Genomic DNA, 18,326 nt, shown 5'->3' with positions numbered 1-18,326 from the left:
CAAAAAGAATGGAGCTCATTTATTTTGAGTTGACTGATGCATCAGTACGTGAATCAAAGTAAACGAATGTAAAAAATACCCATTCAAATCGATCCGTTTTCAACTAGAGAGATTGAGATGTGTCGTATCTGTCTCAAGCCTCCATAACTGTTTATGTTACACCTCCACATCTGCAATGAAAGGTGGTGGAGCTAGAGCGGTGTTAGTCAAACCATGAGACATACCTATAATCGGTCTTCTCACAAAAACATCTGTAGCTTCTGAACCGTTTGACCTACAAAATCGTATGACCACTCCCTGGAAAGGGGAGACCCTCACGAACACGGTGGTGTTCTCAATTTGTCTCTACGTCCCCCACAAGTGTCAGGGGACTCGTCTGAAGTCGGAACCCTTTATGTGCCAACTTCTGTTTGTAGAATCCAAAATCTTTGGGCTACAAACTAATGTGACCCCACTTGTCACAATGTTCTCAGTTTTGCCCTACGTTCTCCACAAGTGTCACGGGACAAATCTGAAGGTAACAGGTACTGATTAAAATGATAGATTTTTTAACCAGGGACCTCTCGCACCCTAAGCCATAATCGTACACCTACACCAACGATCCGTTTGGTCAAAGAATTTTCACTTTCCACAAAAATGACGGTCAGGATATAAATCGATGTCTCCATGTTGCTAGCGAGCTTCAAGTCGCATTGGTGGTATAGTGGTGAGCATAGCTGCCTTCCAAGCAGTTGACCCGGGTTCGATTCCCGGCCAATGCAGAGCATGAGATATTCACTAGTTTTAGGGGCTGGGTGTAATTTCAAGTGTATTACATTGGAATCAATGTTCGTGGAAGTCCGATTTGCTCTTACTTTTTGCAGGTTTTCAAAATGAAGTGCGACATTGAGCCAACTAGTGAATATCACAATAGATTAGCTGTCCATCGCCGAAAGCATTCAGCCACCTCGTCCTGCGCCCAAGAGGTGGCTGTTTGCGACTCAGTGGCCTGAGATCTGCCTGTCTGAGCTTGTTAAAAGATCTGCAAAAGGGCTCATCCGGGATTTGAACCCGGGACCTCTCGCACCCTAAGCGAGAATCATACCCCTAGACCAACGAGCCTTACACAAGAAGAAAATTGTTTTGCTTTCTGCGGCAATGACAATGAGGATATCCATTGTTCTTGTCCATGGTGCTTGGAAAGATTGAACCTCATGTGAGTGTTTGTGCTATACTTGTGAGCATAGCAGTCTTCCAAACTGTTGACCAGGCTTCAGTTCAAATCTTTTGTATTTCATCTGCTGTGTTTTTCACATTCTGTCTTCTTAAGCCGCGACAGCAAACTGATGATGAGTGTTGACAAATGAATATTGAGCAAAATGAGATCAATTCATATTTTAAAAGAGAAACTGAAAAAAATACAACTTCAAAAAGAATGGAGCTCATTTATTTTGAGTTGACTGATGCATCAGTACGTGAATCAAAGTAAACGAATGTAAAAAATACCCATTCAAATCGATCCGTTTTCAACTAGAGAGATTGAGATGTGTCGTATCTGTCTCAAGCCTCCATAACTGTTTATGTTACACCTCCACATCTGCAATGAAAGGTGGTGGAGCTAGAGCGGTGTTAGTCAAACCATGAGACATACCTATAATCGGTCTTCTCACAAAAACATCTGTAGCTTCTGAACCGTTTGACCTACAAAATCGTATGACCACTCCCTGGAAAGGGGAGACCCTCACGAACACGGTGGTGTTCTCAATTTGTCTCTACGTCCCCCCACAAGTGTCAGGGGACTCGTCTGAAGTCGGAACCCTTTATGTGCCAACTTCTGTTTGTAGAATCCAAAATCTTTGGGCTACAAACTAATGTGACCCCACTTGTCACAATGTTCTCAGTTTTGCCCTACGTTCTCCACAAGTGTCACGGGACAAATCTGAAGGTAACAGGTACTGATTAAAATGATAGATTTTTTAACCAGGGACCTCTCGCACCCTAAGCCATAATCGTACACCTACACCAACGATCCGTTTGGTCAAAGAATTTTCACTTTCCACAAAAATGACGGTCAGGATATAAATCGATGTCTCCATGTTGCTAGCGAGCTTCAAGTCGCATTGGTGGTATAGTGGTGAGCATAGCTGCCTTCCAAGCAGTTGACCCGGGTTCGATTCCCGGCCAATGCAGAGCATGAGATATTCACTAGTTTTAGGGGCTGGGTGTAATTTCAAGTGTATTACATTGGAATCAATGTTCGTGGAAGTCCGATTTGCTCTTACTTTTTGCAGGTTTTCAAAATGAAGTGCGACATTGAGCCAACTAGTGAATATCACAATAGATTAGCTGTCCATCGCCGAAAGCATTCAGCCACCTCGTCCTGCGCCCAAGAGGTGGCTGTTTGCGACTCAGTGGCCTGAGATCTGCCTGTCTGAGCTTGTTAAAAGATCTGCAAAAGGGCTCATCCGGGATTTGAACCGGGACCTCTCGCACCCTAAGCGAGAATCATACCCCCTAGACCAACGAGCCTTACACAAGAAGAAAATTGTTTTGCTTTCTGCGGCAATGACAATGAGGATATCCATTGTTCTTGTCCATGGTGCTTGGAAAGATTGAACCTCATGTGAGTGTTTGTGCTATACTTGTGAGCATAGCAGTCTTCCAAACTGTTGACCAGGCTTCAGTTCAAATCTTTTGTATTTCATCTGCTGTGTTTTTCACATTCTGTCTTCTTAAGCCGCGACAGCAAACTGATGATGAGTGTTGACAAATGAATATTGAGCAAAATGAGATCAATTCATATTTTAAAAGAGAAACTGAAAAAAATACAACTTCAAAAAGAATGGAGCTCATTTATTTTGAGTTGACTGATGCATCAGTACGTGAATCAAAGTAAACGAATGTAAAAAATACCCATTCAAATCGATCCGTTTTCAACTAGAGAGATTGAGATGTGTCGTATCTGTCTCAAGCCTCCATAACTGTTTATGTTACACCTCCACATCTGCAATGAAAGGTGGTGGAGCTAGAGCGGTGTTAGTCAAACCATGAGACATACCTATAATCGGTCTTCTCACAAAAACATCTGTAGCTTCTGAACCGTTTGACCTACAAAATCGTATGACCACTCCCTCACGAACACGGTGGTGTTCTCAATTTGTCTCTACGTCCCCCACAAGTGTCAGGGGACTCGTCTGAAGTCGGAACCCTTTATGTGCCAACTTCTGTTTGTAGAATCCAAAATCTTTGGGCTACAAACTAATGTGACCCCACTTGTCACAATGTTCTCAGTTTTGCCCTACGTTCTCCACAAGTGTCACGGGACAAATCTGAAGGTAACAGGTACTGATTAAAATGATAGATTTTTTAACCAGGGACCTCTCGCACCCTAAGCCATAATCGTACACCTACACCAACGATCCGTTTGGTCAAAGAATTTTCACTTTCCACAAAAATGACGGTCAGGATATAAATCGATGTCTCCATGTTGCTAGCGAGCTTCAAGTCGCATTGGTGGTATAGTGGTGAGCATAGCTGCCTTCCAAGCAGTTGACCCGGGTTCGATTCCCGGCCAATGCAGAGCATGAGATATTCACTAGTTTTAGGGGCTGGGTGTAATTTCAAGTGTATTACATTGGAATCAATGTTCGTGGAAGTCCGATTTGCTCTTACTTTTTGCAGGTTTTCAAAATGAAGTGCGACATTGAGCCAACTAGTGAATATCACAATAGATTAGCTGTCCATCGCCGAAAGCATTCAGCCACCTCGTCCTGCGCCCAAGAGGTGGCTGTTTGCGACTCAGTGGCCTGAGATCTGCCTGTCTGAGCTTGTTAAAAGATCTGCAAAAGGGCTCATCCGGGATTTGAACCCGGGACCTCTCGCACCCTAAGCGAGAATCATACCCCCTAGACCAACGAGCCTTACACAAGAAGAAAATTGTTTTGCTTTCTGCGGCAATGACAATGAGGATATCCATTGTTCTTGTCCATGGTGCTTGGAAAGATTGAACCTCATGTGAGTGTTTGTGCTATACTTGTGAGCATAGCAGTCTTCCAAACTGTTGACCAGGCTTCAGTTCAAATCTTTTGTATTTCATCTGCTGTGTTTTTCACATTCTGTCTTCTTAAGCCGCGACAGCAAACTGATGATGAGTGTTGACAAATGAATATTGAGCAAAATGAGATCAATTCATATTTTAAAAGAGAAACTGAAAAAATACAACTTCAAAAAGAATGGAGCTCATTTATTTTGAGTTGACTGATGCATCAGTACGTGAATCAAAGTAAACGAATGTAAAAAATACCCATTCAAATCGATCCGTTTTCAACTAGAGAGATTGAGATGTGTCGTATCTGTCTCAAGCCTCCATAACTGTTTATGTTACACCTCCACATCTGCAATGAAAGGTGGTGGAGCTAGAGCGGTGTTAGTCAAACCATGAGACATACCTATAATCGGTCTTCTCACAAAAACATCTGTAGCTTCTGAACCGTTTGACCTACAAAATCGTATGACCACTCCCTGGAAAGGGGAGACCCTCACGAACACGGTGGTGTTCTCAATTTGTCTCTACGTCCCCCACAAGTGTCAGGGGACTCGTCTGAAGTCGGAACCCTTTATGTGCCAACTTCTGTTTGTAGAATCCAAAATCTTTGGGCTACAAACTAATGTGACCCCACTTGTCACAATGTTCTCAGTTTTGCCCTACGTTCTCCACAAGTGTCACGGGACAAATCTGAAGGTAACAGGTACTGATTAAAATGATAGATTTTTTAACCAGGGACCTCTCGCACCCTAAGCCATAATCGTACACCTACACCAACGATCCGTTTGGTCAAAGAATTTTCACTTTCCACAAAAATGACGGTCAGGATATAAATCGATGTCTCCATGTTGCTAGCGAGCTTCAAGTCGCATTGGTGGTATAGTGGTGAGCATAGCTGCCTTCCAAGCAGTTGACCCGGGTTCGATTCCCGGCCAATGCAGAGCATGAGATATTCACTAGTTTTAGGGGCTGGGTGTAATTTCAAGTGTATTACATTGGAATCAATGTTCGTGGAAGTCCGATTTGCTCTTACTTTTTGCAGGTTTTCAAAATGAAGTGCGACATTGAGCCAACTAGTGAATATCACAATAGATTAGCTGTCCATCGCCTAAAGCATTCAGCCACCTCGTCCTGCGCCCAAGAGGTGGCTGTTTGCGACTCAGTGGCCTGAGATCTGCCTGTCTGAGCTTGTTAAAAGATCTGCAAAAGGGCTCATCCGGGATTTGAACCCGGGACCTCTCGCACCCTAAGCGAGAATCATACCCCCTAGACCAACGAGCCTTACACAAGAAGAAAATTGTTTTGCTTTCTGCGGCAATGACAATGAGGATATCCATTGTTCTTGTCCATGGTGCTTGGAAAGATTGAACCTCATGTGAGTGTTTGTGCTATACTTGTGAGCATAGCAGTCTTCCAAACTGTTGACCAGGCTTCAGTTCAAATCTTTTGTATTTCATCTGCTGTGTTTTTCACATTCTGTCTTCTTAAGCCGCGACAGCAAACTGATGATGAGTGTTGACAAATGAATATTGAGCAAAATGAGATCAATTCATATTTTAAAAGAGAAACTGAAAAAATACAACTTCAAAAAGAATGGAGCTCATTTATTTTGAGTTGACTGATGCATCAGTACGTGAATCAAAGTAAACGAATGTAAAAAATACCCATTCAAATCGATCCGTTTTCAACTAGAGAGATTGAGATGTGTCGTATCTGTCTCAAGCCTCCATAACTGTTTATGTTACACCTCCACATCTGCAATGAAAGGTGGTGGAGCTAGAGCGGTGTTAGTCAAACCATGAGACATACCTATAATCGGTCTTCTCACAAAAACATCTGTAGCTTCTGAACCGTTTGACCTACAAAATCGTATGACCACTCCCTGGAAAGGGGAGACCCTCACGAACACGGTGGTGTTCTCAATTTGTCTCTACGTCCCCCACAAGTGTCAGGGGACTCGTCTGAAGTCGGAACCCTTTATGTGCCAACTTCTGTTTGTAGAATCCAAAATCTTTGGGCTACAAACTAATGTGACCCCACTTGTCACAATGTTCTCAGTTTTGCCCTACGTTCTCCACAAGTGTCACGGGACAAATCTGAAGGTAACAGGTACTGATTAAAATGATAGATTTTTTAACCAGGGACCTCTCGCACCCTAAGCCATAATCGTACACCTACACCAACGATCCGTTTGGTCAAAGAATTTTCACTTTCCACAAAAATGACGGTCAGGATATAAATCGATGTCTCCATGTTGCTAGCGAGCTTCAAGTCGCATTGGTGGTATAGTGGTGAGCATAGCTGCCTTCCAAGCAGTTGACCCGGGTTCGATTCCCGGCCAATGCAGAGCATGAGATATTCACTAGTTTTAGGGGCTGGGTGTAATTTCAAGTGTATTACATTGGAATCAATGTTCGTGGAAGTCCGATTTGCTCTTACTTTTTGCAGGTTTTCAAAATGAAGTGCGACATTGAGCCAACTAGTGAATATCACAATAGATTAGCTGTCCATCGCCGAAAGCATTCAGCCACCTCGTCCTGCGCCCAAGAGGTGGCTGTTTGCGACTCAGTGGCCTGAGATCTGCCTGTCTGAGCTTGTTAAAAGATCTGCAAAAGGGCTCATCCGGGATTTGAACCCGGGACCTCTCGCACCCTAAGCGAGAATCATACCCCCTAGACCAACGAGCCTTACACAAGAAGAAAATAGTTTTGCTTTCTGCGGCAATGACAATGAGGATATCCATTGTTCTTGTCCATGGTGCTTGGAAAGATTGAACCTCATGTGAGTGTTTGTGCTATACTTGTGAGCATAGCAGTCTTCCAAACTGTTGACCAGGCTTCAGTTCAAATCTTTTGTATTTCATCTGCTGTGTTTTTCACATTCTGTCTTCTTAAGCCGCGACAGCAAACTGATGATGAGTGTTGACAAATGAATATTGAGCAAAATGAGATCAATTCATATTTTAAAAGAGAAACTGAAAAAAATACAACTTCAAAAAGAATGGAGCTCATTTATTTTGAGTTGACTGATGCATCAGTACGTGAATCAAAGTAAACGAATGTAAAAAATACCCATTCAAATCGATCCGTTTTCAACTAGAGAGATTGAGATGTGTCGTATCTGTCTCAAGCCTCCATAACTGTTTATGTTACACCTCCACATCTGCAATGAAAGGTGGTGGAGCTAGAGCGGTGTTAGTCAAACCATGAGACATACCTATAATCGGTCTTCTCACAAAAACATCTGTAGCTTCTGAACCGTTTGACCTACAAAATCGTATGACCACTCCCTGGAAAGGGGAGACCCTCACGAACACGGTGGTGTTCTCAATTTGTCTCTACGTCCCCCACAAGTGTCAGGGGACTCGTCTGAAGTCGGAACCCTTTATGTGCCAACTTCTGTTTGTAGAATCCAAAATCTTTGGGCTACAAACTAATGTGACCCCACTTGTCACAATGTTCTCAGTTTTGCCCTACGTTCTCCACAAGTGTCACGGGACAAATCTGAAGGTAACAGGTACTGATTAAAATGATAGATTTTTTAACCAGGGACCTCTCGCACCCTAAGCCATAATCGTACACCTACACCAACGATCCGTTTGGTCAAAGAATTTTCACTTTCCACAAAAATGACGGTCAGGATATAAATCGATGTCTCCATGTTGCTAGCGAGCTTCAAGTCGCATTGGTGGTATAGTGGTGAGCATAGCTGCCTTCCAAGCAGTTGACCCGGGTTCGATTCCCGGCCAATGCAGAGCATGAGATATTCACTAGTTTTAGGGGCTGGGTGTAATTTCAAGTGTATTACATTGGAATCAATGTTCGTGGAAGTCCGATTTGCTCTTACTTTTTGCAGGTTTTCAAAATGAAGTGCGACATTGAGCCAACTAGTGAATATCACAATAGATTAGCTGTCCATCGCCGAAAGCATTCAGCCACCTCGTCCTGCGCCCAAGAGGTGGCTGTTTGCGACTCAGTGGCCTGAGATCTGCCTGTCTGAGCTTGTTAAAAGATCTGCAAAAGGGCTCATCCGGGATTTGAACCCGGGACCTCTCGCACCCTAAGCGAGAATCATACCCCTAGACCAACGAGCCTTACACAAGAAGAAAATTGTTTTGCTTTCTGCGGCAATGACAATGAGGATATCCATTGTTCTTGTCCATGGTGCTTGGAAAGATTGAACCTCATGTGAGTGTTTGTGCTATACTTGTGAGCATAGCAGTCTTCCAAACTGTTGACCAGGCTTCAGTTCAAATCTTTTGTATTTCATCTGCTGTGTTTTTCACATTCTGTCTTCTTAAGCCGCGACAGCAAACTGATGATGAGTGTTGACAAATGAATATTGAGCAAAATGAGATCAATTCATATTTTAAAAGAGAAACTGAAAAAATACAACTTCAAAAAGAATGGAGCTCATTTATTTTGAGTTGACTGATGCATCAGTACGTGAATCAAAGTAAACGAATGTAAAAAATACCCATTCAAATCGATCCGTTTTCAACTAGAGAGATTGAGATGTGTCGTATCTGTCTCAAGCCTCCATAACTGTTTATGTTACACCTCCACATCTGCAATGAAAGGTGGTGGAGCTAGAGCGGTGTTAGTCAAACCATGAGACATACCTATAATCGGTCTTCTCACAAAAACATCTGTAGCTTCTGAACCGTTTGACCTACAAAATCGTATGACCACTCCCTGGAAAGGGGAGACCCTCACGAACACGGTGGTGTTCTCAATTTGTCTCTACGTCCCCCACAAGTGTCAGGGGACTCGTCTGAAGTCGGAACCCTTTATGTGCCAACTTCTGTTTGTAGAATCCAAAATCTTTGGGCTACAAACTAATGTGACCCCACTTGTCACAATGTTCTCAGTTTTGCCCTACGTTCTCCACAAGTGTCACGGGACAAATCTGAAGGTAACAGGTACTGATTAAAATGATAGATTTTTTAACCAGGGACCTCTCGCACCCTAAGCCATAATCGTACACCTACACCAACGATCCGTTTGGTCAAAGAATTTTCACTTTCCACAAAAATGACGGTCAGGATATAAATCGATGTCTCCATGTTGCTAGCGAGCTTCAAGTCGCATTGGTGGTATAGTGGTGAGCATAGCTGCCTTCCAAGCAGTTGACCCGGGTTCGATTCCCGGCCAATGCAGAGCATGAGATATTCACTAGTTTTAGGGGCTGGGTGTAATTTCAAGTGTATTACATTGGAATCAATGTTCGTGGAAGTCCGATTTGCTCTTACTTTTTGCAGGTTTTCAAAATGAAGTGCGACATTGAGCCAACTAGTGAATATCACAATAGATTAGCTGTCCATCGCCTAAAGCATTCAGCCACCTCGTCCTGCGCCCAAGAGGTGGCTGTTTGCGACTCAGTGGCCTGAGATCTGCCTGTCTGAGCTTGTTAAAAGATCTGCAAAAGGGCTCATCCGGGATTTGAACCCGGGACCTCTCGCACCCTAAGCGAGAATCATACCCCTAGACCAACGAGCCTTACACAAGAAGAAAATAGTTTTGCTTTCTGCGGCAATGACAATGAGGATATCCATTGTTCTTGTCCATGGTGCTTGGAAAGATTGAACCTCATGTGAGTGTTTGTGCTATACTTGTGAGCATAGCAGTCTTCCAAACTGTTGACCAGGCTTCAGTTCAAATCTTTTGTATTTCATCTGCTGTGTTTTTCACATTCTGTCTTCTTAAGCCGCGACAGCAAACTGATGATGAGTGTTGACAAATGAATATTGAGCAAAATGAGATCAATTCATATTTTAAAAGAGAAACTGAAAAAAATACAACTTCAAAAAGAATGGAGCTCATTTATTTTGAGTTGACTGATGCATCAGTACGTGAATCAAAGTAAACGAATGTAAAAAATACCCATTCAAATCGATCAGTTTTCAACTAAGAGATTGAGATGTGTCGTATCTGTCTCAAGCCTCCATAACTGTTTATGTTACACCTCCACATCTGCAATGAAAGGTGGTGGAGCTAGAGCGGTGTTAGTCAAACCATGAGACATACCTATAATCGGTCTTCTCACAAAAACATCTGTAGCTTCTGAACCGTTTGACCTACAAAATCGTATGACCACTCCCTGGAAAGGGGAGACCCTCACGAACACGGTGGTGTTCTCAATTTGTCTCTACGTCCCCCACAAGTGTCAGGGGACTCGTCTGAAGTCGGAACCCTTTATGTGCCAACTTCTGTTTGTAGAATCCAAAATCTTTGGGCTACAAACTAATGTGACCCCACTTGTCACAATGTTCTCAGTTTTGCCCTACGTTCTCCACAAGTGTCACGGGACTAATCTGAAGGTAACAGGTACTGATTAAAATGATAGATTTTTTAACCAGGGACCTCTCGCACCCTAAGCCATAATCGTACACCTACACCAACGATCCGTTTGGTCAAAGAATTTTCACTTTCCACAAAAATGACGGTCAGGATATAAATCGATGTCTCCATGTTGCTAGCGAGCTTCAAGTCGCATTGGTGGTATAGTGGTGAGCATAGCTGCCTTCCAAGCAGTTGACCCGGGTTCGATTCCCGGCCAATGCAGAGCATGAGATATTCACTAGTTTTAGGGGCTGGGTGTAATTTCAAGTGTATTACATTGGAATCAATGTTCGTGGAAGTCCGATTTGCTCTTACTTTTTGCAGGTTTTCAAAATGAAGTGCGACATTGAGCCAACTAGTGAATATCACAATAGATTAGCTGTCCATCGCCTAAAGCATTCAGCCACCTCGTCCTGCGCCCAAGAGGTGGCTGTTTGCGACTCAGTGGCCTGAGATCTGCCTGTCTGAGCTTGTTAAAAGATCTGCAAAAGGGCTCATCCGGGATTTGAACCCGGGACCTCTCGCACCCTAAGCGAGAATCATACCCCTAGACCAACGAGCCTTACACAAGAAGAAAATTGTTTTGCTTTCTGCGGCAATGACAATGAGGATATCCATTGTTCTTGTCCATGGTGCTTGGAAAGATTGAACCTCATGTGAGTGTTTGTGCTATACTTGTGAGCATAGCAGTCTTCCAAACTGTTGACCAGGCTTCAGTTCAAATCTTTTGTATTTCATCTGCTGTGTTTTTCACATTCTGTCTTCTTAAGCCGCGACAGCAAACTGATGATGAGTGTTGACAAATGAATATTGAGCAAAATGAGATCAATTCATATTTTAAAAGAGAAACTGAAAAAAATACAACTTCAAAAAGAATGGAGCTCATTTATTTTGAGTTGACTGATGCATCAGTACGTGAATCAAAGTAAACGAATGTAAAAAATACCCATTCAAATCGATCCGTTTTCAACTAGAGAGATTGAGATGTGTCGTATCTGTCTCAAGCCTCCATAACTGTTTATGTTACACCTCCACATCTGCAATGAAAGGTGGTGGAGCTAGAGCGGTGTTAGTCAAACCATGAGACATACCTATAATCGGTCTTCTCACAAAAACATCTGTAGCTTCTGAACCGTTTGACCTACAAAATCGTATGACCACTCCCTGGAAAGGGGAGACCCTCACGAACACGGTGGTGTTCTCAATTTGTCTCTACGTCCCCCACAAGTGTCAGGGGACTCGTCTGAAGTCGGAACCCTTTATGTGCCAACTTCTGTTTGTAGAATCCAAAATCTTTGGGCTACAAACTAATGTGACCCCACTTGTCACAATGTTCTCAGTTTTGCCCTACGTTCTCCACAAGTGTCACGGGACAAATCTGAAGGTAACAGGTACTGATTAAAATGATAGATTTTTTAACCAGGGACCTCTCGCACCCTAAGCCATAATCGTACACCTACACCAACGATCCGTTTGGTCAAAGAATTTTCACTTTCCACAAAAATGACGGTCAGGATATGAATCGATGTCTCCATGTTGCTAGCGAGCTTCAAGTCGCATTGGTGGTATAGTGGTGAGCATAGCTGCCTTCCAAGCAGTTGACCCGGGTTCGATTCCCGGCCAATGCAGAGCATGAGATATTCACTAGTTTTAGGGGCTGGGTGTAATTTCAAGTGTATTACATTGGAATCAATGTTCGTGGAAGTCCGATTTGCTCTTACTTTTTGCAGGTTTTCAAAATGAAGTGCGACATTGAGCCAACTAGTGAATATCACAATAGATTAGCTGTCCATCGCCTAAAGCATTCAGCCACCTCGTCCTGCGCCCAAGAGGTGGCTGTTTGCGACCAGTGGCCTGAGATCTGCCTGTCTGAGCTTGTTAAAAGATCTGCAAAAGGGCTCATCCGGGATTTGAACCCGGGACCTCTCGCACCCTAAGCGAGAATCATACCCCTAGACCAACGAGCCTTACACAAGAAGAAAATTGTTTTGCTTTCTGCGGCAATGACAATGAGGATATCCATTGTTCTTGTCCATGGTGCTTGGAAAGATTGAACCTCATGTGAGTGTTTGTGCTATACTTGTGAGCATAGCAGTCTTCCAAACTGTTGACCAGGCTTCAGTTCAAATCTTTTGTATTTCATCTGCTGTGTTTTTCACATTCTGTCTTCTTAAGCCGCGACAGCAAACTGATGATGAGTGTTGACAAATGAATATTGAGCAAAATGAGATCAATTAATATTTTAAAAGAGAAACTGAAAAAAATACAACTTCAAAAAGAATGGAGCTCATTTATTTTGAGTTGACTGATGCATCAGTACGTGAATCAAAGTAAACGAATGTAAAAAATACCCATTCAAATCGATCCGTTTTCAACTAGAGAGATTGAGATGTGTCGTATCTGTCTCAAGCCTCCATAACTGTTTATGTTACACCTCCACATCTGCAATGAAAGGTGGTGGAGCTAGAGCGGTGTTAGTCAAACCATGAGACATACCTATAATCGGTCTTCTCACAAAAACATCTGTAGCTTCTGAACCGTTTGACCTACAAAATCGTATGACCACTCCCTGGAAAGGGGAGACCCTCACGAACACGGTGGTGTTCTCAATTTGTCTCTACGTCCCCCACAAGTGTCAGGGGACTCGTCTGAAGTCGGAACCCTTTATGTGCCAACTTCTGTTTGTAGAATCCAAAATCTTTGGGCTACAAACTAATGTGACCCCACTTGTCACAATGTTCTCAGTTTTGCCCTACGTTCTCCACAAGTGTCACGGGACTAATCTGAAGGTAACAGGTACTGATTAAAATGATAGATTTTTTAACCAGGGACCTCTCGCACCCTAAGCCATAATCGTACACCTACACCAACGATCCGTTTGGTCAAAGAATTTTCACTTTCCACAAAAATGACGGTCAGGATATAAATCGATGTCTCCATGTTGCTAGCGAGCTTCAAGTCGCATTGGTGGTATAGTGGTGAGCATAGCTGCCTTCCAAGCAGTTGACCCGGGTTCGATTCCCGGCCAATGCAGAGCATGAGATATTCACTAGTTTTAGGGGCTGGGTGTAATTTCAAGTGTATTACATTGGAATCAATGTTCGTGGAAGTCCGATTTGCTCTTACTTTTTGCAGGTTTTCAAAATGAAGTGCGACATTGAGCCAACTAGTGAATATCACAATAGATTAGCTGTCCATCGCCGAAACCATTCAGCCACCTCGTCCTGCGCCCAAGAGGTGGCTGTTTGCGACTCAGTGGCCTGAGATCTGCCTGTCTGAGCTTGTTAAAAGATCTGCAAAAGGGCTCATCCGGGATTTGAACCCGGGACCTCTCGCACCCTAAGCGAGAATCATACCCCCTAGACCAACGAGCCTTACACAAGAAGAAAATTGTTTTGCTTTCTGCGGCAATGACAATGAGGATATCCATTGTTCTTGTCCATGGTGCTTGGAAAGATTGAACCTCATGTGAGTGTTTGTGCTATACTTGTGAGCATAGCAGTCTTCCAAACTGTTGACCAGGCTTCAGTTCAAATCTTTTGTATTTCATCTGCTGTGTTTTTCACATTCTGTCTTCTTAAGCCGCGACAGCAAACTGATGATGAGTGTTGACAAATGAATATTGAGCAAAATGAGATCAATTCATATTTTAAAAGAGAAACTGAAAAAATACAACTTCAAAAAGAATGGAGCTCATTTATTTTGAGTTGACTGATGCATCAGTACGTGAATCAAAGTAAACGAATGTAAAAATACCCATTCAAATCGATCCGTTTTCAACTAGAGAGATTGAGATGTGTCGTATCTGTCTCAAGCCTCCATAACTGTTTATGTTACACCTCCACATCTGCAATGAAAGGTGGTGGAGCTAGAGCGGTGTTAGTCAAACCATGAGACATACCTATAATCGGTCTTCTCACAAAAACATCTGTAGCTTCTGAACCGTTTGACCTACAAAATCGTATGACCACTCCCTGGAAAGGGGAGACCCTCACGAACACGGTGGTGTTCTCAATTTGTCTCTACGTCCCCCACAAGTGTCAGGGGACTCGTCTGAAGTCGGAACCCTTTATGTGCCAACTTCTGTTTGTAGAATCCAAAATCTTTGGGCTACAAACTAATGTGACCCCACTTGTCACAATGTTCTCAGTTTTGCCCTACGTTCTCCACAAGTGTCACGGGACTAATCTGAAGGTAACAGGTACTGATTAAAATGATAGATTTTTTAACCAGGGACCTCTCGCACCCTAAGCCATAATCGTACACCTACACCAACGATCCGTTTGGTCAAAGAATTTTCACTTTCCACAAAAATGACGGTCAGGATATGAATCGATGTCTCCATGTTGCTAGCGAGCTTCAAATCGCATTGGTGGTATAGTGGTGAGCATAGCTGCCTTCCAAGCAGTTGACCCGGGTTCGATTCCCGGCCAATGCAGAGCATGAGATATTCACTAGTTTTAGGGGCTGGGTGTAATTTCAAGTGTATTACATTGGAATCAATGTTCGTGGAAGTCCGATTTGCTCTTACTTTTTGCAGGTTTTCAAAATGAAGTGCGACATTGAGCCAACTAGTGAATATCACAATAGATTAGCTGTCCATCGCCTAAACCATTCAGCCACCTCGTCCTGCGCCCAAGAGGTGGCTGTTTGCAACTCAGTGGCCTGAGATCTGCCTGTCTGAGCTTGTTAAAAGATCTGCAAAAGGGCTCATCCGGGATTTGAACCCGGGACCTCTCGCACCCTAAGCGAGAATCATACCCCCTAGACCAACGAGCCTTACACAAGAAGAAAATTGTTTTGCTTTCTGCGGCAATGACAATGAGGATATCCATTGTTCTTGTCCATGGTGCTTGGAAAGATTGAACCTCATGTGAGTGTTTGTGCTATACTTGTGAGCATAGCAGTCTTCCAAACTGTTGACCAGGCTTCAGTTCAAATCTTTTGTATTTCATCTGCTGTGTTTTTCACATTCTGTCTTCTTAAGCCGCGACAGCAAACTGATGATGAGTGTTGACAAATGAATATTGAGCAAAATGAGATCAATTCATATTTTAAAAGAGAAACTGAAAAAATACAACTTCAAAAAGAATGGAGCTCATTTATTTTGAGTTGACTGATGCATCAGTACGTGAATCAAAGTAAGCGAATGTAAAAAATACCCATTCAAATCGATCCGTTTTCAACTAGAGAGATTGAGATGTGTCGTATCTGTCTCAAGCCTCCATAACTGTTTATGTTACACCTCCACATCTGCAATGAAAGGTGGTGGAGCTAGAGCGGTGTTAGTCAAACCATGAGACATACCTATAATCGGTCTTCTCACAAAAACATCTGTAGCTTCTGAACCGTTTGACCTACAAAATCGTATGACCACTCCCTGGAAAGGGGAGACCCTCACGAACACGGTGGTGTTCTCAATTTGTCTCTACGTCCCCCACAAGTGTCAGGGGACTCGTCTGAAGTCGGAACCCTTTATGTGCCAACTTCTGTTTGTAGAATCCAAAATCTTTGGGCTACAAACTAATGTGACCCCACTTGTCACAATGTTCTCAGTTTTGCCCTACGTTCCCCACAAGTGTCACGGGACAAATCTGAAGGTAACAGGTACTGATTAAAATGATAGATTTTTTAACCAGGGACCTCTCGCACCCTAAGCCATAATCGTACACCTACACCAACGATCCGTTTGGTCAAAGAATTTTCACTTTCCACAAAAATGACGGTCAGGATATAAATCGATGTCTCCATGTTGCTAGCGAGCTTCAAGTTTCATTGGTGGTATAGTGGTGAGCATAGCTGCCTTCCAAGCAGTTGACCCGGGTTCGATTCCCGGCCAATGCAGAGCATGAGATATTCACTAGTTTTAGGGGCTGGGTGTAATTTCAAGTGTCTTACATTGGAATCAATCTTCGTGGAAGTCCGATTTGCTCTTACTTTTAGCAGGTTTTCAAAATGAAGTGCGACATTGAGCCAACTAGTGAATATCACAATAGATTAGCTGTCCATCGCCTAAACCATTCAGCCACCTCGTCCTGCGCCCAAGAGGTGGCTGTTTGCGACTCAGTGGCCTGAGATCTGCCTGTCTGAGCTTGTTAAAAGATCTGCAAAAGGGCTCATCCGGGATTTGAACCCGGGACCTCTCGCACCCTAAGCGAGAATCATACCCCCTAGACCAACGAGCCTTACACAAGAAGAAAATTGTTTTGCTTTCTGCGGCAATGACAATGAGGATATCCATTGTTCTTGTCCATGGTGCTTGGAAAGATTGAACCTCATGTGAGTGTTTGTGCTATACTTGTGAGCATAGCAGTCTTCCAAACTGTTGACCAGGCTTCAGTTCAAATCTTTTGTATTTCATCTGCTGTGTTTTTCACATTCTGTCTTCTTAAGCCGCGACAGCAAACTGATGATGAGTGTTGACAAATGAATATTGAGCAAAATGAGATCAATTCATATTTTAAAAGAGAAACTGAAAAAATACAACTTCAAAAAGAATGGAGCTCATTTATTTTGAGTTGACTGATGCATCAGTACGTGAATCAAAGTAAACGAATGTAAAAAATACCCATTCAAATCGATCCGTTTTCAACTAGAGAGATTGAGATGTGTCGTATCTGTCTCAAGCCTCCATAACTGTTTATGTTACACCTCCACATCTGCAATGAAAGGTGGTGGAGCTAGAGCGGTGTTAGTCAAACCATGAGACATACCTATAATCGGTCTTCTCACAAAAACATCTGTAGCTTCTGAACCGTTTGACCTACAAAATCGTATGACCACTCCCTGGAAAGGGGAGACCCTCACGAACACGGTGGTGTTCTCAATTTGTCTCTACGTCCCCCACAAGTGTCAGGGGACTCGTCTGAAGTCGGAACCCTTTATGTGCCAACTTCTGTTTGTAGAATCCAAAATCTTTGGGCTACAAACTAATGTGACCCCACTTGTCACAATGTTCTCAGTTTTGCCCTACGTTCCCCACAAGTGTCACGGGACAAATCTGAAGGTAACAGGTACTGATTAAAATGATAGATTTTTTAACCAGGGACCTCTCGCACCCTAAGCCATAATCGTACACCTACACCAACGATCCGTTTGGTCAAAGAATTTTCACTTTCCACAAAAATGACGGTCAGGATATGAATCGATGTCTCCATGTTGCTAGCGAGCTTCAAGTCGCATTGGTGGTATAGTGGTGAGCATAGCTGCCTTCCAAGCAGTTGACCCGGGTTCGATTCCCGGCCAATGCAGAGCATGAGATATTCACTAGTTTTAGGGGCTGGGTGTAATTTCAAGTGTATTACATTGGAATCAATCTTCGTGGAAGTCCGATTTGCTCTTACTTTTTGCAGGTTTTCTAAATGAAGTGCGACATTGAGCCAACTAGTGAATATCACAATAGATTAGCTGTCCATCGCCGAAACCATTCAGCCACCTCGTCCTGCGCCCAAGAGGTGGCTGTTTGCGACTCAGTGGCCTGAGATCTGCCTGTCTGAGCTTGTTAAAAGATCTGCAAAAGGGCTCATCCGGGATTTGAACCCGGGACCTCTCGCACCCTAAGCGAGAATCATACCCCTAGACCAACGAGCCTTACACAAGAAGAAAATTGTTTTGCTTTCTGCGGCAATGACAATGAGGATATCCATTGTTCTTGTCCATGGTGCTTGGAAAGATTGAACCTCATGTGAGTGTTTGTGCTATACTTGTGAGCATAGCAGTCTTCCAAACTGTTGACCAGGCTTCAGTTCAAATCTTTTGTATTTCATCTGCTGTGTTTTTCACATTCTGTCTTCTTAAGCCGCGACAGCAAACTGATGATGAGTGTTGACAAATGAATATTGAGCAAAATGAGATCAATTCATATTTTAAAAGAGAAACTGAAAAAATAAAACTTCAAAAAGAATGGAGCTCATTTATTTTGAGTTGACTGATGCATCAGTACGTGAATCAAAGTAAACGAA

General features: G+C 43.1%; 25 non-coding genes across 25 annotated transcripts; 13 read left to right on the top strand and 12 right to left on the bottom strand.

Annotated features, from left to right (window-relative positions):
• Positions 1–689: 689 nt before the first annotated feature.
• Positions 690–761, top strand: trnag-ucc (transfer RNA glycine (anticodon UCC)). The gene has a single exon. It is a non-coding gene; the product is annotated as a tRNA-Gly (tRNA).
• Positions 762–1,029: 268 nt separating this feature from the next.
• On the bottom strand, positions 1,030–1,101 carry trnap-agg (transfer RNA proline (anticodon AGG)). Its single transcript has one exon. It is a non-coding gene; the product is annotated as a tRNA-Pro (tRNA).
• Positions 1,102–2,096: 995 nt separating this feature from the next.
• trnag-ucc (transfer RNA glycine (anticodon UCC)) lies at positions 2,097–2,168 on the top strand. The gene has a single exon. It is a non-coding gene; the product is annotated as a tRNA-Gly (tRNA).
• A 1,318-nt stretch (positions 2,169–3,486) lies between these two features.
• Positions 3,487–3,558, top strand: trnag-ucc (transfer RNA glycine (anticodon UCC)). Its single transcript has one exon. It is a non-coding gene; the product is annotated as a tRNA-Gly (tRNA).
• Positions 3,559–3,826: 268 nt separating this feature from the next.
• On the bottom strand, positions 3,827–3,899 carry trnap-agg (transfer RNA proline (anticodon AGG)). Its single transcript has one exon. It is a non-coding gene; the product is annotated as a tRNA-Pro (tRNA).
• A 993-nt stretch (positions 3,900–4,892) lies between these two features.
• On the top strand, positions 4,893–4,964 carry trnag-ucc (transfer RNA glycine (anticodon UCC)). Its single transcript has one exon. It is a non-coding gene; the product is annotated as a tRNA-Gly (tRNA).
• A 268-nt stretch (positions 4,965–5,232) lies between these two features.
• trnap-agg (transfer RNA proline (anticodon AGG)) lies at positions 5,233–5,305 on the bottom strand. The gene has a single exon. It is a non-coding gene; the product is annotated as a tRNA-Pro (tRNA).
• Positions 5,306–6,298: 993 nt separating this feature from the next.
• trnag-ucc (transfer RNA glycine (anticodon UCC)) lies at positions 6,299–6,370 on the top strand. Its single transcript has one exon. It is a non-coding gene; the product is annotated as a tRNA-Gly (tRNA).
• Positions 6,371–6,638: 268 nt separating this feature from the next.
• trnap-agg (transfer RNA proline (anticodon AGG)) lies at positions 6,639–6,711 on the bottom strand. The gene has a single exon. It is a non-coding gene; the product is annotated as a tRNA-Pro (tRNA).
• A 994-nt stretch (positions 6,712–7,705) lies between these two features.
• trnag-ucc (transfer RNA glycine (anticodon UCC)) lies at positions 7,706–7,777 on the top strand. Its single transcript has one exon. It is a non-coding gene; the product is annotated as a tRNA-Gly (tRNA).
• A 268-nt stretch (positions 7,778–8,045) lies between these two features.
• Positions 8,046–8,117, bottom strand: trnap-agg (transfer RNA proline (anticodon AGG)). Its single transcript has one exon. It is a non-coding gene; the product is annotated as a tRNA-Pro (tRNA).
• Positions 8,118–9,110: 993 nt separating this feature from the next.
• trnag-ucc (transfer RNA glycine (anticodon UCC)) lies at positions 9,111–9,182 on the top strand. The gene has a single exon. It is a non-coding gene; the product is annotated as a tRNA-Gly (tRNA).
• Positions 9,183–9,450: 268 nt separating this feature from the next.
• Positions 9,451–9,522, bottom strand: trnap-agg (transfer RNA proline (anticodon AGG)). The gene has a single exon. It is a non-coding gene; the product is annotated as a tRNA-Pro (tRNA).
• A 993-nt stretch (positions 9,523–10,515) lies between these two features.
• Positions 10,516–10,587, top strand: trnag-ucc (transfer RNA glycine (anticodon UCC)). The gene has a single exon. It is a non-coding gene; the product is annotated as a tRNA-Gly (tRNA).
• A 268-nt stretch (positions 10,588–10,855) lies between these two features.
• Positions 10,856–10,927, bottom strand: trnap-agg (transfer RNA proline (anticodon AGG)). Its single transcript has one exon. It is a non-coding gene; the product is annotated as a tRNA-Pro (tRNA).
• A 994-nt stretch (positions 10,928–11,921) lies between these two features.
• Positions 11,922–11,993, top strand: trnag-ucc (transfer RNA glycine (anticodon UCC)). Its single transcript has one exon. It is a non-coding gene; the product is annotated as a tRNA-Gly (tRNA).
• A 267-nt stretch (positions 11,994–12,260) lies between these two features.
• Positions 12,261–12,332, bottom strand: trnap-agg (transfer RNA proline (anticodon AGG)). The gene has a single exon. It is a non-coding gene; the product is annotated as a tRNA-Pro (tRNA).
• A 994-nt stretch (positions 12,333–13,326) lies between these two features.
• On the top strand, positions 13,327–13,398 carry trnag-ucc (transfer RNA glycine (anticodon UCC)). The gene has a single exon. It is a non-coding gene; the product is annotated as a tRNA-Gly (tRNA).
• A 268-nt stretch (positions 13,399–13,666) lies between these two features.
• On the bottom strand, positions 13,667–13,739 carry trnap-agg (transfer RNA proline (anticodon AGG)). The gene has a single exon. It is a non-coding gene; the product is annotated as a tRNA-Pro (tRNA).
• Positions 13,740–14,731: 992 nt separating this feature from the next.
• Positions 14,732–14,803, top strand: trnag-ucc (transfer RNA glycine (anticodon UCC)). The gene has a single exon. It is a non-coding gene; the product is annotated as a tRNA-Gly (tRNA).
• Positions 14,804–15,071: 268 nt separating this feature from the next.
• Positions 15,072–15,144, bottom strand: trnap-agg (transfer RNA proline (anticodon AGG)). Its single transcript has one exon. It is a non-coding gene; the product is annotated as a tRNA-Pro (tRNA).
• Positions 15,145–16,137: 993 nt separating this feature from the next.
• Positions 16,138–16,209, top strand: trnag-ucc (transfer RNA glycine (anticodon UCC)). Its single transcript has one exon. It is a non-coding gene; the product is annotated as a tRNA-Gly (tRNA).
• Positions 16,210–16,477: 268 nt separating this feature from the next.
• Positions 16,478–16,550, bottom strand: trnap-agg (transfer RNA proline (anticodon AGG)). Its single transcript has one exon. It is a non-coding gene; the product is annotated as a tRNA-Pro (tRNA).
• A 993-nt stretch (positions 16,551–17,543) lies between these two features.
• trnag-ucc (transfer RNA glycine (anticodon UCC)) lies at positions 17,544–17,615 on the top strand. Its single transcript has one exon. It is a non-coding gene; the product is annotated as a tRNA-Gly (tRNA).
• Positions 17,616–17,883: 268 nt separating this feature from the next.
• Positions 17,884–17,955, bottom strand: trnap-agg (transfer RNA proline (anticodon AGG)). Its single transcript has one exon. It is a non-coding gene; the product is annotated as a tRNA-Pro (tRNA).
• Positions 17,956–18,326: the final 371 nt, after the last annotated feature.

This window comes from Salmo salar, unplaced genomic scaffold, assembly GCF_905237065.1.
Source record: "Salmo salar unplaced genomic scaffold, Ssal_v3.1, whole genome shotgun sequence".
NCBI lineage: Eukaryota > Metazoa > Chordata > Actinopteri > Salmoniformes > Salmonidae > Salmo > Salmo salar.
Note: the sequence above shows the minus strand (reverse complement) of the source record. Positions and strands in the feature narration are given on the sequence as shown.